At 41.7% G+C, this 18648-nt stretch overlaps 1 long non-coding RNA gene and 1 other non-coding gene across 2 annotated transcripts; one reads left to right on the top strand and one right to left on the bottom strand.

The window, feature by feature from the left end:
- The first annotated feature begins 402 nt into the window (after positions 1-402).
- On the top strand, positions 403-11849 carry LOC142588961 (uncharacterized). The gene is made up of 2 exons (XR_012829763.1): positions 403-657; positions 11510-11849. It is a non-coding gene; the product is annotated as an uncharacterized LOC142588961 (long non-coding RNA).
- A 249-nt stretch (positions 11850-12098) lies between these two features.
- On the bottom strand, positions 12099-12182 carry TRNAL-UAA (transfer RNA leucine (anticodon UAA)). Its single transcript has one exon. It is a non-coding gene; the product is annotated as a tRNA-Leu (tRNA).
- Between the last annotated feature and the right edge of the window lie 6466 nt (positions 12183-18648).

Genomic DNA, 18648 nt, shown 5'->3' with positions numbered 1-18648 from the left:
CATATCGTGCGACATAACTACAAACTTGTCAAACTTCACGGCACTGCCCAACCATTGAGGCAAAGCCCTCGGCAGACGCAAACACATCGTGGAATCGAACGAATGACTCCGCAGTGCGCTTGTGCGTAATGTGAATGTAACCATTTGCTGCCGCTCTGCTCAAGGTTCAGTCTCAAACCGTGAAATTCAGTCATATCGTGTGACATAACTACAAACTTGTCGAACTTCACCGCACTGCCCACCATTGAGGCAAAGCCCTCGGCAGACGCAAGCACATCGTGGAATCGAACGAGTGACTCCACAGTGCGCTTGTGCTTAAGGTTAATGTAACCATTTGCTGCCGCTCAGCTCAAGATTCAGTCTCAAAGCGTGAAATTCGGTCATATCGTGCCACACAATTACAAACTTGTCGAACTTCACCTCAGTGCCAAGCGTTGCGGTAAAACCCGCGGCAGAAGTAGGGCTGCATGAAATGGCATGAACGCACAGGTGGCGCTTTTGCGCGTGATGTGAAGTGAAAACATTTTGTGCCACTCTGCACAAGTTTGCATCTCAATGTATTTTTTTCAGGCAGACCAGGTGATGTCGTTACAACTCCTTCAAGCTTAACAAGACTACACAAGCGTTGCCATAAATCTTGCAGCAGAAGTAGCTAAGGTATTAGTAAATTTAATTAATACATGGGCAACGATGAGCGCCGACGGTGAATGCAAACATTCATTCTCTCATTGCAAACATGTCTGCGCATAGCTGCTTGAAACGAAGGAAGTGCTGTGCAGTGCAATATTAGTTATATAGTTACACAAGTCACTGCAAAACTTAAGAATTCTACGGCTTGTGTGCTTAGTCAAAATACAAAAATAGTGAATCAATAAAAAGTGTTTTTATTCATGAGATGAACGAAAACATTCCATGCCTATTTGCACACAAATCACAGCATGTATAAAAAATGAAAATCTCAAGGAACTCCTAGTAGATATGTGCAACTTTCAGATAATAGCATGTATGCCAAGATAGCATCAGCTGTCAAAATTAAGAAGTATCTTTCAACTCCTTATAGTCTGTCACTTCTTTTGTGCAAAGCACTGTGAGCTCTCTCTCTGCTGCAGCCTTCTTGGCGCAGCGCTCCTATGTCACTTCGTCAGAGCCACTGTAGAGAAAAAAATAAGACAAAACCAATTTTATACCCGAGCTGGTTGCCAGTAATCACTACCATCTGGGGGCCCCCAATGCTTGACATGAAGTCAAGCAAGCTTCACTTTTCAGCTGTCCCCTGCCTCCAAGCAATCTGTTTACGCCTTTCTTGCTTATAATATAAGCGGAGAAGTTATGCACACAGTACGTAAGCCACAACATTCAGCAATGATAAGTGACATTATTCTCATACACTGAAACCTAAGCTTTTTATTGTTTCAGTTTTAATATTGAATAGGCATGCTTGGATAGTGAAATTTTCGCATTGAATCGATAGCAATATTCAGGAAAAATTACCTCTGAATATCGAATCAAATATTGAATATTCCCAATTTCTAAAGTAATGAAATGAAAAATGCCGTAGAGTTTGTTAAGGAAAAAAAGACTTGCTGGCCCTTTTGGATGCGTGTAGTGCCATTAACAACTAGATGTCAAGTCAACTAGGAAGCTTGTAAATGAGAAGCAAAGGAAAGCACAATCATATCTGATGCACAATGACCATGAGACAAATAAAAGAAAATTAACAGCATGTCCCAGACACATGTAGTAGAGTATAGTAGAGTATACAGCTCAGTGATGGAGCTAAGGGCAATACTGCAGCCCTGCATATCATTTTGAAGGAATCCAAGCATATGGAGAGGTTGACCAAACAATAAATTGCTTTGTCTAATTAGACAGAGCAAATGCAAAGCCTTCCTAAGGCAGGACATGATTACTCAACTATAGCATATAAATGACCTCCTCCATATCTTTGTTTAAAAACTGGATCATCTGCGCAACAATCACAGTTATCGTGCACTATAACCATTCAACAATTCTTCATTTATATCAGTCTTCCTCCTTGTAGACTGCAAGAAGTGTTGTTGTCCCTTACAGTATTCGAACAAAACAAATGTACTATTCGACAACTTCAAATAGTGAATTCTCGAATCAAATACGAATTGAATAGTAAAGACTATTTGATTTAAATTCAAAATTTTGAATATTTGCACACTCCTATTATGAAATTGTAAGATTGGCTTGTAACCGCAATATATGTGGCAAATTTTCTATTAAAAATGTGCGTTAGCCCCCGCATGCATCTCATTTCACAGCCAGTCAGCCATCACTTAATTTCCTTGCGTTGCTGCTGTTCACTCTGTCTTTTATACATTGCCACATTTGCACTGATAATACTTGCTAGTGGACATATCAATTTTATGTCCAGCATGATGTATAATATCCTATATATTAACAAGGAATAGATGATACTAGAAATTATCAGTTATCATATATAATATGCAAGACAGTTAACTGATAATCTATAAGAGTACGAAAATGGGTGCCAGAGGAAAGGAGGACAGTAATGTGCAGCAGAGGATTGGGAGGTGTTATTCGAGATAGCATAATCCACTGGCCTAGAATGGAGGCAGCTAATGCAAGGCAAGGATATGACTGACGCTTTCAATGCTGAAGCAGACATAAATTGGTTAATGAAGTTAATCATGGCCATGTATGCACTTTGAAAAACACGGGAGCTTGAATATAAAAATTAAATGTACCCAGCAGCACAGATTGGATTCAGATTGTACTCCGGCACAGAGGATGGCCTGTCTCTCCTGCCAGATGGTGTCCTGCTTGTCTCCCCTCAAAACCACTAGTTGTGGACGGTGGTGGCAACTGATACAACCAATGCATACAATAATGCAGAATATAATTTAGGTAATTTTTGAAACATGGAAGACTTTTGTCTACCAAAGCAGATAACAAAAGTGGTACTCATATTTTTGAGTCTGAGAAGAATTAGTGTGCATGTAAATTGTTTTCATATTGGATCCTAGCTGTACTTCCAACCACAGTGTGCCACATGGCTCTGTTCCGGCCCCCTTGCTGTTCATCATTCGTCCTGCATGGAGGCTACAAGACATCACAAGCATTGAGTTCTTTATTTATGCTGATGACATGACGATTTGATGAACGTATGGGAATCTTGATATGCAATGTAAACAGCTGCAAAATGCTCTTGACGTACTCACTGAATAAGCAGAGACTGTTGGTCCCCAACTATCTGTAGGAAGGTCCTGCTGCATTCATGTTACTAACAATTAGGATAAGGAAAAGTAAGGTCAGTCTTCAAAACTGACTTTGAGGTAGGAATCAACCCATCAGTCATGCTAAGAATGAATGAGCTACCTCTCCTTAGCCTTGGAATTGATCTTTCTGGTTTAGGCTCAAACTAGCCTAAGCCAGTCTTGAAGTCATCGACCTTGACTTTGGACTTAGTACACCGAATTCAACCAAGTGCTGGTAAATCTCACACTGAGGTGACACACCAACTTGAAAGTTTGTTAATTTGACCACGTATCACCTATCAAGCACAGTTTCGTTGACCGAGTGCTCAGCAGTGGGCTATACTATATTTCACCATCTGAGAAGTGAGGGCAATAATGGTACTGAATCATGTCTTATCTCAATTCAAATGCTTAAATTGCTTGCCCAGCTTAGCACAATTATGGAACTTGTCATTCTGTGCAAGCATGCAAGACAGCTACGATAACTGATCTCTCTATTAGTTGCAGCTCTCTCTTCTCATTTATACAAAGATCCTCCCATGATACTGACATTTTCTAACCTCCTCGTATATGGCACTGTACTTATACTAGCACTAATAGAAGAATAATGTTTAGGAGAAGTAATTATGCAGCTATTTCTTACGTGAGATATCAGGATGCCTAGAGGACACTGTGCAATTTACCCAGACTATGATTTTCAGGGCTACATAGGATGGATCGCCGTCATCATCCCATTTACAGCATTAAAATTATTTTTCCTTTATATGCACACTCCTGTCCATTTGACACAAAGAAAAGGCTTATTGCAAGACTGTGAGACACTAATTATGCATGCTATCAGCTCCTGCCACACTAAATCATCTAGGAAAGTTGGCGAAGATTTTAGACAGCATCAAAGAGAAGAAAAATTGAGACCTGGAAACTACAGGCAGGCTAATGTGTACTTTTGTGCTCTCAATTATTATTATGAGGATACTCTGTAGGTTCATATGTGATGGCTTTGGGATGAGAAAAGAAGTTAGGCAAGGATGTCAGCTGCTATGAGATGTGCTTTATTAGAAAGTATAGGCTGCACTAGTACCTGTGTGGGTAAACCAGCATGTTCCCTGAACAAGTGAAGCTATTTTAGCCTACAAAAGCTGCCTTGACGCTACCTCTTTTGCTTCAATTGTTAGCAAAAGGTATCTTGCTCTATTAAAACAATTTTCACAGGAAAGTGCTGCATGCTTATAAGATGCACATCGTATCTAAGGCAACATGTAAAGCTTTATTTCGATAGCTAGTAAAGCCTTGGCCATCCCTAATGTCTATGCTGTGTACTGATATGGCAGCACCACGCTTACACATTTAGACATCTTTTGCAGTCAAGCATGCAGGAAAACGGAGAACCTTGAAAACCTGTCTCACGTACTGATGTTTAAATTGTGTCAGTTTCCATCGTCTCCATGCTGGGTGATCACAAGAAAGATCAACACGGGTCCAAAAATTTGTATTTTAGATTCGATAGAATATTTTATATTTTATGCACATATCACTCAGTAGCATGAAAGTGAACATGACTTCTTTGCCAAATGAATGTTCGGGAGGAAAAAAAAATAGGGAAATTCCTCAGTGTGGAGGCACCTATTTCATGCACAAGGCATTCTCGGAAATTCGCAACAACGTGAAATACAAGATATTACAGCTACAAAGAATATATTTTTGTCTGTAAAACATAGACGTAAAGAAGGGCCAGCTAGCCGTGCAAAACGGAAGTGTTTTAGCATAACTGCTTAATTTGCCACAATTTTCAAAAGTTGCTATATCTACGATTTTTTATCAACTATACCAATCCGTGGAGCCTGTTGAAATTTGGTGGACTGTGAGACCTTAACCTATTCAACAACTGTGCGCAATATTGTTGTTGTATCAAAAGTTATCAGTTTTACAATTCACTTCAAATGTGAAGTTTTGACAAAATGAATGCGATATAAAAATAAAAATAAGGAAAGAACATTGTCAATTAAAAACAAGTAGCATTACTTTGTTTGTAAGGACAATGTAGGTGGTAGAAATGAGAGCTTCGCCAGAACACAGCAATGTGCTAAGAAAAAGTGACATTGGGGTAAAGAGAGCATGCACAAGCCTCTGACTTGCCTAAACTTGACCATGATTGCGACAGAAAGGCACTTTTGGCCTTATGGTTAATACATATACATAAAAGTGCGTTTACTACAATAATCATTCCCTTGAATGGGAATAAAGAAGCGTCAATATAACCTTTTAACGAAGGTTTGTATTTCTTTGCGTGCTACAGAATTAATGGTTAACTCTCTGTGAATGTGCACAGGTAACAGAATGTACGGCAGGTGAATGCCTCTAAAAATGTCGCACTGATCATTATATAAACGTCATTATATAACCTCAGTGGGGTGGGAGTGGCAATGGTGCTGGTTTGGGCAGTGTTAGCTGGCACAAAGTTGCAGCTGCCAGCTGCCTAAAACTGCCGAAACTACCTTTCTGTGGCAATTATGGTCAAGTTTAGGCAAGTCAGAGCCTTATGCATATTCTTTTTACGCTGATGTCCTTTTTTTTGTCTGATTATGTCTGATGTTTAATAGTACAAGGGCCTGGAATGACTAAAGAATGCCATGAATGTTGCATGATACATTTAACACTTAAAAATGGATTGCTATAAATAATAAATATTGGCTGTATACAGGCTTAAAATTACTAGCTGTATAGCAGTGTAAAATATATCTGCTGTTAAAATTACAAGCCTATAAGTGATGTTTGTCTTTGTTAAAATGCGTGAGGAGATGAGAAGATAAAGCATTTGAACTGGTGTGGTCTTTTACCAAGCACTCTGGGCCTTTCCATAGCTATTACGCATAATGGTTTGGAAGCTGGCACTCCATGTGCACTGCAGCATTGCAGCTTAAGCCTTCGACTGGAGGCAATGCTATGATTTAAGACTTTGAAGACACTGTATATATCCAGCATACCTACACCTCTGAGAAAAGTACCTGACAGTTTTGTTATTGAAAAGTATATTGTTGCCAAGGAAAAGGGCTGTACTGAAAGGTAAACAGGTGCACATTATATGGCACTTCCTCTCACAGCCTATGCAAGGCTGACAGTATTTGTCAAACAAATAAATAAAAATAAAAATATAATGTAATACTAAATTGTTGATATGCTGTTTTATGGATAGACCTATTTTATAGACATGTTTTATGGCTAGAATACCTGTTCTCCATAAAGACATGGAGAACAGGTGGACCCTCCAAACTTGTTGCATGTTGATGGCTCACTGCTCATCAGAAGGTAAGAATACATACATGCCATCTATTCTTATTCTCCACATTACAAATTCCAGCCACCTCGCTTGTCTTTCCATTGGGATCAGGCTGCACTAAGTGTAAAAAGGTAAAAACAAGAAAGCAAAATCTGGTTGCCAAACAGAACATGCGTCCAAGTGTGTATGCTGCTAACTAGACTTGGTATACCTGGAAGGGGGAGGAAAGAGAAAAGAAGAAGGCAGGGAGGTTAACCAGAATAACGTCCGGTTGGCTACCCTACACCGGGGGAATGGGAAAGGGGAGAGCAAAGATCACAGGGAGAGAGAGGAGGGAAGGAAAGAATGAAATTGTGGCAAGTTCGCTGACGCGTGCGGTTTTACAGAAATGGCCTTAATAGTCACAGGTGGTCGCACAAACCCGTCGTCCTTAAGAAACACAAAAGTGCCTTCACCGCTTTATGGGCCGATGGGCGATGGGGGCGGTGTTCCAGCAGCACCTGCACAGAAAGCGGTATACCTGATCCCATTATCTTGTGACGAGGTGTAACACGAGAGTGCAGAAGCACCACCATCCATTCACTTCGTCTCGACTGCCTTACCATTTGGCCAGTTACTGTCACTCATGTGGATGTAACCCCATGCTCAATCACACACTTATGCTTTCCCATCATTGTAACAAATTAATGAGTGAAATAATTGATACATTTTTTATCAACAAATTACGAGACATAACGTATTAGCCAGGCTTAAATTGTGACCCTCGTGACCAAGAAATGCAATTATCTAGATGTGCGTCGTAGAGTGAAATGAATTATTGTTACGTTTTTATTTTTGTCCCTCTTTTGATATTTACACATGTCTACTCTACCATGCATTCTCTAACATTGTTTTGTTATCACGTGGCTTTGTGAATCTACTTTTGTAATTTATTTTTCTTGTTGTGTATACTGTTGCTTCAGGACATATATATATATATATATATATATATATATATATATATATATATATATATATATATATATATATATTAGCGTTTTTCTTAAACAAATATTTTTAATGTGTATACAGTGCCAAGTCATTACTTTCTTCATCTCTCTTCATTCGTCTGTGTTGCATCGTGCTGCCAAGCAAGGCATCGCTATAAATCTGCACCCCCTTGCACATCTTTCAGTTATTCTGCACTGTGTGTAATTCATTACTGACCTTTATACATTGTATGTATATTGCGCATTGCTTCTGAATATATTACGCAAGAAAAACTTTAGGTCCGTGAATGAAACGTGAGCTCCACTTTCAGGGCCTCTATAAGTGATGGATGCTTCTTCCTAATCTGTGAGCCAGAGATGGATCCTAGGCAGCCTCTACAGGGGGGCCCACGTCAAAATATGCAAAACAGAAGGGGGTATCTCACTGCACACTATGAGCGCTAAAATGCCAGCATTCTCAGGGGAAGCCTGGGCCCTCAGGACTCGGAATCTGCCGGTGCTGCAAGCTCATTTCATTCTAAGCCACGGCGAGCAGGCACCATATGCAATTAGGCCATGCACAGATACTTGCGTAACTAGCTTAGTACCACGTTTTTGTGGTTTTTATATGTATTCATTACTTTCACTGTGCTAAGGCAGTCAACATGTAGTAATACAGCTTTATGAATGCTTGTGCCTATAATATATTTTATGGGTAAAATAACTGTTAGTGTTTTGCTTGTAAGGATGCTTGTTTGCAGATTAACAGCTTCACATGCATTAAAAGAATGTCCCAGTGCTGCAAACAATACTCTTGCTTGTGATTTTGAGGCGTCAGTGATCAACTCTGAGCATGTATACTTCTATTTCAGTTCTAGGTATTGCAGTTGCATATATGCACACCTAGCACATGCTTGGAAGTTTAAGGAATGAGGCGTCGCACTCTTTTCTTTTTTTGCATTGTTACTGTTGAAGTGGCAAATGCTTAACATGGGTCATTAAACGATTTCCAAGGATCGATCTGTCCAAGATCTGGCAACAATGCTCGTAACATGCATTGTGAATGGCAGTCTGCATGTTGGCCGTGTAAATAGCTCAGAGTATTTGACATGCCATCTACTACAGTGTGGCAACAGTGTTCAGAATCTGAGTGAATATTAGCATGAGGCTACTAAGTGGCGCATTTGACTGGGGATGCAGATGTTGAGGGAGTAGGGGGGAGGTGGGGGGGTCGGGGCTTTGCCAGCCACATACAGACATCTTGGGGAAGGCTGGATGTGTCCTTCGTGCCCCCCCCTCTGTATATGCCACTGACGTTGCTACAGGAGTTGAGCACTTGGGGCACATTTCTTAGTAAACTTAAGGCGATCCCTAGGCCAACATGATGGATTGTCTAAGGGTCACTCGAGGACAAAATCTCTGAAGAGATATTTCCTGTGTCCGGGTAAGGTCACAGGCAAGGAGCAGACTTATAGGGCAAGTAAGGCACATATATACAAGTCCCACCAGAGGCAAGGTTCCAGTGCGTGGTGAAGAGCATGGGGATTACAGTTAGGTTAGATGGAGGAATACAGTTAGGTGTCACAAATGAGGCAGTTGATTGAGCCAATTGGTCTGCCCAAATGGTTGAACCTTATATCTGTGCCCTTGTACTCAGTGCACCTCCATACTGAGATGTGAGGAAGTGTAGAGTCTGTGAATTTATTGACAGATTTGTAGCATTCTTAACTGTAACTTCTTTGAGCTGCTTCACTGTATTAAGTGACTGAATCTTTTATCATAAGTGATAGAGAGGGACTTGCACTGTTGTGATGTTGGGTGCTGTACAGATGGACTATAGATGACATCATGAGAGGCTTGCAATGCAATTTAAGTAGTATAGTGAGTTGGGTATTTCTGCCTTGTACGTGACGAAAAAACCAATAGCGGGGTGAGATGGGCTCACATAGTTTTGTTGTGACCAGCATGTCACAGATGCTTATTTCTGGTAAGCCTCGCAAAATTCCATTGTGCCATGTTGTGTTGTGTTGTGTTGTGTAGCTTTTTTATATCTGGAAATATGTAGTTAAAAAGAATCTGATGGGCTCAGTGTATACCAATTGTCATTGATGGTCAACTTGCCCTCCCTAAAGCCGCATTGATACGGCTTACTTAGCTTTCTAGAGAGTGTAGGAGATGATGTGATTTATCATTTTCTCGAAGACTTTGCATAGACAGCTACAGTAAGTACCACAGACCTGTTGCTAGATGCTAAAGATGGATCCTAATCTTGCTCCTTGAGAAGGGGAATTACAATGGCTTTCTTTTTTATGCAGAACGAAGATGCCTGAAATGACAGATTTTGTTTTATAATTTAAAGAATCATTATATATAGTGTTTCAGGATGCAAGTGTTTTAATATCTTGTGTATGTATAATTCCATCAAGTGCCAGGGGCAGGCTTACTACAGAAATTTAGGGAGGCTTTAAGCTCAGAATGATAGTAGCTATAATGTGGAGCATACTTGAAGTTTACTTGTTTTCGTTCAGCAATTTCACATAAAAGAATCTTAATAATGTGCATCACTATAGGAAACAGGTTCGAAATGTGAAGCTCCCACCCTACCCAGGTGCATTTTTGCCTGACCTCGTAATGTGTTCCCTTAATTGATAATTGGCCAATGGCAAAGCATGGGTTTGCTTCTGTTTAAACCTTCCAAGCCCAACAAGCAGCCACGACTGGGTCACCGTACCTTTCATTATACATTATCTTGAATACATTTTCAAGATCTTCGGTGTCGGCCCAGTTTACTATTACTCTTTCAAGGATCCGCTCAATTTACTCGACGATACGCACGAGGACGCGGCTAATCCCGGGAACGCAGGAAAAGAAAGCTTCTGTTTATAATTGAGCACAATGGTGGCGGCCGCATCGGTTTCTCCGCGATCCGAGTCAGTAACATTTGCGCAGCTATGATGACATTTAGACGCACGGCGCTGCAGGAAATGGGGTGTCAAAACTGGTTCACTGGTTGCTTCGATCTCGAAAACGAATCCTGGTGACAGACTTTTGTGGTAGACAGCTAGCAAAGAACTCCTATGGGCCCGACCCTTTGAGGAAACATTTGAGTGACAGTGCGAAGACTGCAGTTTCACGTATCCGTCACACTGTATATAAATCCATATTGCGGCGTTCGGAGACTGCTGTAAACACAGCGTGTGGCGACGTAAACGTGGGCATTATGCTTGCAGCGCTTGTCGTCTGCTGCTCCAGAGAGGAAACGGGGGAGTAGCGTGCGTGTGCTTGCGGCCCCACCACATTTCTCGGGCTCTCGGGTGACGCACGAGACGCTAAAAAAAATCGCTTTCCATCTCTGCAGGCACCTAATAGATAGTATAATATTTTTCTGTCTTGTAATATTGAACGCTGACTATTATTATAGAGAAACGCATGACAGTATAGTTGAAATAATTTTGCGATATCTTCAATCAATATGTGTACATTAATGAACGCATAAGACAACATTCTTTCATATCATTGCAAGTGAAACGCATTGTTTAGTAAGATTTGATATATTTCCATTGTTTTTAGTTTAATTTATTAAAGTGACGTCACTTCCGTGCGTTGCAGGAGTCGATTCTTTGTGGAGTCTTCTGGGGAGCACCGCGTTGCACGAGACGCCGCCGTGTTTCTAAATAGGGTGGGGAGATCAGCGTCACTGACAAACAATTTAATTTTCGTTTTCGTTCAGGGCTGCCCACCGATAAAATAGTGCGTGCCATAGTACCTACGACGATTTTTGTGAAGTTGTTGTTGGGCAAGATATGAATGTCGGGCTTCAATTTTGCAAATGCAATATTGCCGCTAAAATTGGTAATTAGAGCTTTATTATAAAGATATTTTTTTGTTACTTGTGACATGAGTCATGTTTTCCACGATGCCGCATTTGTAATGGCTGCCAAGCCTTACAGTCTGACAGAAGATGTGCACATGAGCTTGTCACACGTTATCAGTGCAGCACCCTGTGTTATTTGGCGCAGGAAAAACAGCGTGTATATTTGCTGCATTCGCGATCTCTGGGAAGAAAGCGAAGGAGAGGGGTCCCGGGGAACGTGCGCGGTATCCAAGACGGCTGTACTGGTGCTGAAACCTGGAAATTGTCGATATGCTCGCCTTCCTCGACTACATCAGGGGGGGGTGGGGGGGAGGTGACAGAAGACCTATGAGCCCCGGGTGCCAGACGACCTAGCTACGCCACTGCCCACGACCTTCGGCTATCTGAAAAAGAAATGTGCTCGTTAGCTGGTGCTAACGGTTGTACGGTTCGCGCACCGTACAACCGTGCACAGGACCCTGTCGAATAAAAAAAAAATATACGCACATGCACGCTTGGTCATAGCCTCCTTGCTCCTTTGCGTGTGGTTCGGTTCATCGCAACATGCGTAGCAATCGCAGGATTCGAGCTGTAAAGTAGTCTAGTGAAAGCTAGGACCAGCGCCTGAACTCGCCGCCACTTGGTTGCGTCTGTTTGCGTAGCACGACGGGGATGACAAAAATTAAATAACGAGCGTGTGAACGCATACTTGGAAAACTCTCTGCGCTTAAAAATTAAAAGGAAAAAAAAGTATTTGTCAGAAGTGGGGTTCGAACCCACGCCCTCTTACGAGGACCAGAGCTTAAATCTGGCGCCTTAGACCACTCGGCCATCCTGACAAGAACGATAGTGGCAAATTCAGGATGCATTATAAAGGTAAAGCAACATCTTTCATTCTATTTTGGTGCGTATTAGGTGTGGTTGGCTCCTTCGCGGTTCCAATGCTGGTCGACAGTTTTTTACAGATGGCGTTTATAGCACTGACAAAGGTCAAGCAGCCTCGGCTTGGCAAATACGACGGCAGCTGCAATGTAGTACGACCCAAATAGCAGACGCTCTGCTCAGGTGTAACGGTGCCACCTGGGCGCGGTCTTGACTAGCTTCCACAGCGACACACTAAAAATAATTGTGAACAAAAGTACGTACTATTGTGAGACAACGTGGATACCTTTATTTACTTTACACCAAGCTTCGTTCTGTAATTATGCAAAATTTATTTCTGCAAAATTTGAGCAAAAAACGAACGAGTGTTGGGACGAACACTGCAGCGGTGAGTGCAAAATCTTTTAAAGCGAAAGCTTTACTGAACTTGCGATTTCGCCGTGGCCGTGCTCCGAGGTGGCACATGACGTCATACTGTGTTCCTCGTCGTTGCGTTCGCCTCCGCTCGCTTCGCCAGCTGCGTCGCATTCCGGATAACATGTCGGAGGATTGAAACGGAGAGCTCGCGTGCGCCGCAACCACAGTGAGGCGGCAGCAAACTTGGTTCTTTATTCTATGGTGGCGGCGACAATTCTGATAAGCAGGAGGAGGCCTGGAATGGACATCGGAACGAGATGAAGAGGAAACGAACAGCGCGCCGAACGACTGGCTAAACGCCGCAACATAGCTAGGCAACCAGACTAGCTGCGGTCACTTAAATAGCCATAAAATGATTTGGTTTAGCTTCCTTTGGATTTCTAAAAGACAGCGCTTGAATCGTGAGCGTGTGGGCGTGACGAGAGGATCGCGAATATTTTCAAGGTGTTTTCGTCTCCTCTCGTGTGATCCTCATATGTGGTGTAATTAGTCGGTTTGGCAATCTGGTTCATGTGGAAACGGTATCAGCGTGTAATTTTAATGTGCCAAAGTTGTAAAATGTGCTGTTAGTCATGTGTTTGGAGGACTTGTTTTATGGTGATGTGGTTCGCGTGGATGCTTCGCTACTTTCGCAAGTAGTAGATGGTTATAGTACTTGTGTTGTTGCAGCGTCCTTCCCACCATTGTTCCCACACTAAACATTCAGGGCAGGAACAAGCATTATAACGTCCCTCGATGGTCGCGTAGGCGCCGTGAATCTCCCGCAATATTGGCCAATGCACGCTGGCTGCCTTTGTGGTATATGTATGCGCGGCACTGCGTATTTGCACCAACTCTGACACATAAGGAGTGTTGAAAGCGTGCTGTTTCTGTTACCTGTTGGTCCACCTATTTTGTTTACAAACTCACCTGAATATTTGCTGTTGTGACATGTAGATTTGTCCCATTCTATTTATGCAAAGATACCATGCATTCAATTGCTGGTCGCCTATGGTTATGTTATAATTTTGCTACAAAATCTTAGCCTGAAGTAAATTTTACTCCCGAAACACATTAGTATGTTCCTACAAATTGTTAGTGTACATGCAAAACAGTGGTAGTAACAACTTTATTGAAAATCCGGCAAATTCATGGCCTGGGGCCTAGGCCGCCCCCGAGTAGGTCCGGAGATCTTGTCTCCTCACCGCCTCACGGGCTTGCTGGATGGCCCATAGTTGAACTTGGAGGTTTGAGTTGCGCAGCAAGGCTTTCTACCGCGCCGCAGCCTCATCTGGGGATACTGCATTTCCTCTGCTTATAACCTGACATTCCCAGAGAATGTGTCTAAGATGAATGAGCCCTGCCGCATAGCTTGCAGTTATCGTCTAAATAGATGTCTGGATATATCTTCCTGAAATGAATGGGGTTGCGGAAGGTCTTGGTTTGTAACTGCCTCCAGTCTGCCGCTTGGGCCCTGTCGAGGAGTTGGGGGGTGGATAAACATGCCTGGAGTTTTGATAAAATTTTGTAATGTCCCAGTACCTTTTCATTCTATACCTCTCTGTCCATGCCTCCGTTGGATTTGCAACCCCAAGAGAGTATCCTTCCACGCATAAGGTAATTATATTTTGGGAGAAGAAAATCATTTTGCCCGCCATGATTGCTTAGGGGCTATGGTGTTGAGTTGCTGAACATGGGGTCGGCCGCATTTCGATGCGAGTCAAATACAAAAACACCGGTGTACTTCAGGTTTAGGTGCATATGTTAATGGACCCCAGGTGGTCTAAATTTCTAGAGTGCCCCACTACGACGTGCCTCGTAATCAGATCGTGGTTTTGGCATATAAAACCCTATAATTTAATCTTTTGTAAGAAAATAATTTTAAGCTTCAGTGCAAACGTTAAGATTCTAAGCCGTGCTCCTGTCATTTTATCTGTATTTTCTCATTGCTGTTTATATGGCTTCCTGGTTCATCATGTCCAAAGTTAGCTGACTGTTTAGCTGGCACAAACCAATACCTATCGCTTTCATCTACAGGAAAGAGGTGCACAAAGCATTCTAAACATTCAACAGAGTTAAAATTTCATTGCGATACATTAAGGTATTCTTTCTTTCCGCTAGCAGCCAGGGAATGGAACATACTAACAGGTGATACAGTCAACAGCTTGTCACTTGAAGATTTTCTATCTACTCTAAGGCCTGCTCGTCCCTCTTGACTCTTGCCATGCAATAATCTTTGCTTTTTCATTCGTGTAATTTTTTCCTTGTGAATATATGCCACAAATGCCTTGTTTTTGTATTTTTGAATAACTCGGATACTGCGCCTTCTCTACTCTGTACCATTATTGTCACTTAGTATTCAAACTCTGACTTGTTGGGTCTATGTCCTCTCTTAATTCTTTATTTAGGTTCCTGAGCCTTCATTTGTATGTTTCTGCTTTTGCGTTTCATTTTGGCCCTTTCCTGTAACAGCCTCTGAATGAAGCTAACAGTATTGTCCAAATAAAATAAGTAATTAAAGGAAATTATGGTTTGCCAAAGTGGAAATCTCACATGTAGAACATGAAGGAAGCTTGTGTGCTTGACAACTTGATTTATGCATAAATACCCCTGAATACTTGCTGTGGCTGCCTATGTGATTGTCTGATTGACATGCTCACTGAGAGAAATGCATCAGCTGATATAATTGTTATGGTTTGTAAAAAGACTCAATGTTATTGTGTAGTTGCCTTGTTTAACTTCCTCTAGCATTTATCAGTGACCTGTGAAATATATAAAACTCAATTAGCCTGAGTGAATACTTACCACATAAACTGCTTTCCTTTGTGCAAGTTGGTTGTTTTATTAGTATCGTGATATTCATTTATGTTTGGTTTATTAAAAAGCGTCTTGTGTGTTTTGTTAGGCGGGTAACTTATGCAGCAGTTCATTGAGTAGCTCTACAACTAAACTTATATGCATTCAACTAATCTTTGTGTATTGGAGTTGGAGCAACAAAGAGGTTCACAGGAAGATGTAAATAGTGATGTCAAATAAGGAATGTTTTGGGCTGGAGCCACCATTGTAACAAACTCATCTCTGTCAACTAGTCCTCTTGTTGCAACATTGGCTGCAGCCAGAGGCCTCCCTGGTTTAACTGATGTTGATCACTTGTAGAACAATCACTATTATAAAAAAAAACAGGCTATAGAATAAATTTCCTTGGGTACCTTCGATTCGCCTACACCACATGAACCAGTTCGCGAGGTGCTGCACCCTGCCATTCATTTCAGCGGTGCAGCAATGGCGCCCGCAGAACCACGACATTCATTTCAAGAGGTGCAGGAAAGGTGCAAGACTGGTTCATGATTTTGCTGCACCCGCTCCTGTAGGTGCCGACTTGGTGCAGGCATACAGGTGCGAAGCAGACGACGCAGCACATGGGCGCGAGCACCATTAAAACCCCGCTTACGCACGTCTGATGTGTCTACGCAACTGTGGTGTGCATTTACGCCCCAGAAACCGATCATCAGGACCTCTCAAACTTACGCACTCTGTGCACATTAGTCTGACATAGCATAACGCCTAAACCGTGTCTGCACCTTTGCATTCATTTCGAGTGTTTCGCTGGGCCTGCACCTCCGGAATTGAGCTGCACAGTTTCTGAACTTTTCGTGAACCACTGTGAACTGGTTCGCAGTGGTGCAGGCGAATCGAACAGACCCTTATCTACAATAAGGTTTCAATATTTTCTGGTAATAACCCAATGGAACAAAACCATTAAAGAAAAATTTTTCAAAGCTCAGAAAGGCTTGCATTTAAGTGTAATACTGCATGCAGAAAAAAATAGTATTCAGGTAGCTGTCCTCTTGAAGCTTTACTTCACAATCTCAGTAGGCTAGCAAGCACCAAGTATGAAAGAATAAAAAATGCATTTGCACTTCTCATCTGATGAAATTTACTATGCTTTTACAGAAATTAAAATAATTGAAAAGGAAGTGGGTATTTACGTTGAGATATGAGCAGGTAATCTGTAAGCCTCGTAAGCTGATGTCAAGTAAAACAACATGAAGCCCTGAGAGATTAAGCTTTTTAAGTACACATGTTATAAAAGGAACACCAACCTTCTTCAGGATGATAAAAATCACTGTAGATCGAGGTTCTCCACGTAGTGCAAACATTGTCCAATCTGTTAAGATGTGAATGTGGGCAAGTTGGTAACAGATTTCTAACTTGCTAAAGCATGTTACTGTCCTCATCGAACAAATGACCATAATTTCTTCCACATGTGCTTTAATCACATTCAGCACATTATGTATCTTTATCTTTCTTGTTTAATACATTCCCTTCAATAAATTCCACTTGGAAGTAGCACCATGTTTGTCTTGCATGTTTCTTTGTCTAAGTCCCATCACTAACGTGCTTTAGCAAGTTAAAATAGTCTGCTAAGCTTTTGTGTTCAACCAGCATGTTCCTTCAGCTTCAAGCGAGCTCTACTTCTCTTGCAAACACTGCAGTGTTACCCAGAACACCACATGCTATGTGCTCTGTATGATGTGGGAGAGAGATACAGTAGAGCTCCAATGTGACTAGCTGAACATATTAATTATATGTTATATATCGTATTTGTATAACTTTGTTGTGGTGTTGAGAATGTTCTCCATGTGCAGCGACGCAGGCACTCAACATAACATTGCAGTCAGGCTAGTTTGTTCGAATCCGAGGTTACAGACAGCACTGAAATGATATGAGGAACAGATTATAGTGCTTGTGCTATTTGTTTCTCTTGTCTTCATGAGTTTTCTGTTGTGTGCAAAGAGCTTGGATGCAAGTGCAACCAAGTGGGAGCCCATAGCCATAGGTGCAGCTACAATGAAATGGCCACTACACATTGTAGAAGTTTTGGGTACCTGAAACAATGTTGTCAGAAAACTCTCTCTTTGCTATAGAAGCCCCCTGAACTTTGACACAACAGACCTTCGGAAACATACCTGCAGAAGCACCTTCACATGCAAAAGTGTGATAAGGTTATGTGCATCTGTGGAAAGACATATGCAACTGCAGGGGGAAAAGTATTCATAACTAAATAAGAACCAAGACAAAGACAAATGTCTAGGTACTCTTGCATACTCCAAAGTACCTTTTGAAGCAGTGCACCTTTTCTTTGCTGATGTTCGGAACAGAAAATATGTCACTTGTATAAGCTTGTCCTACTGTGTATGGTGAATGCACGACGGCATGACCACCCTACAAAAGAGGTCACGAATGCCATTACTTCCCTTTAGGAAAGTAACATCTTCAAAAGCACTAGAACTGTTGCAACTGACAATGGAACTGCTTTAAGTATTTAAGACTTCGATGGAGGCCTGCAGGCTAATTTCAATAAAACATCTGCCAAAAATTTCTATTGCCCACTTTTCCTATTATTAGAACGAATGTTGGAGCTCTACTGGTTTGAATACTGTACAAAGAGAGAAACACAGACCACAGCACTCTAACCTGTTGTTTAGTGCTGTATCCTGCTCGTAATCATGAACCAACCAGCCCAAATGTGTACTCTTCTACTCCTCTGAATACTGTTGTTGAATGTTCCTTATTACTCTGAGTGCCAATGTACGTGGATGCATACAAGTTCCTCATACGACTGCAGTCCATAACGATGCACTTCCTAAGTGAGAATTACCCATTTGTCTTTTGTGAGGTGAAAATGTGAACGCACAGTTCCGTATTACAAAAGCGTAATGAAAAACAGTCACTTTAGCATATGCCAAAGAGGGTGAAGGCGAAAGCGTGCATGCTCAAGAGACATGCATTAAATTAGTTGACATGCTCATTCAAATGCGTTGTTACTTATCATTACTTGTTTTCTCTCACTAAAGGTCGTAGGTTCAAATGCCTTAAGAGAGAGCAAAAAGCAAGGACAGGGAGGTTAACCAGAGATCATATCCGGTTGGCTACCCTGCACCGGGGGAGGGGCAAAGGGATGCGATAAATGAGAGAGAAAAAGAATTTTTAAAAAATTAAAGAGAAAAAAACGCATGCACACAC

This window comes from Dermacentor variabilis, chromosome 7, assembly GCF_050947875.1.
Source record: "Dermacentor variabilis isolate Ectoservices chromosome 7, ASM5094787v1, whole genome shotgun sequence".
Classification (NCBI taxonomy): Eukaryota; Metazoa; Arthropoda; class Arachnida; order Ixodida; family Ixodidae; genus Dermacentor; species Dermacentor variabilis.
The sequence above is the reverse complement of the archived record's forward strand: the minus strand, read 5'-3'. Positions and strand labels throughout refer to the sequence as shown.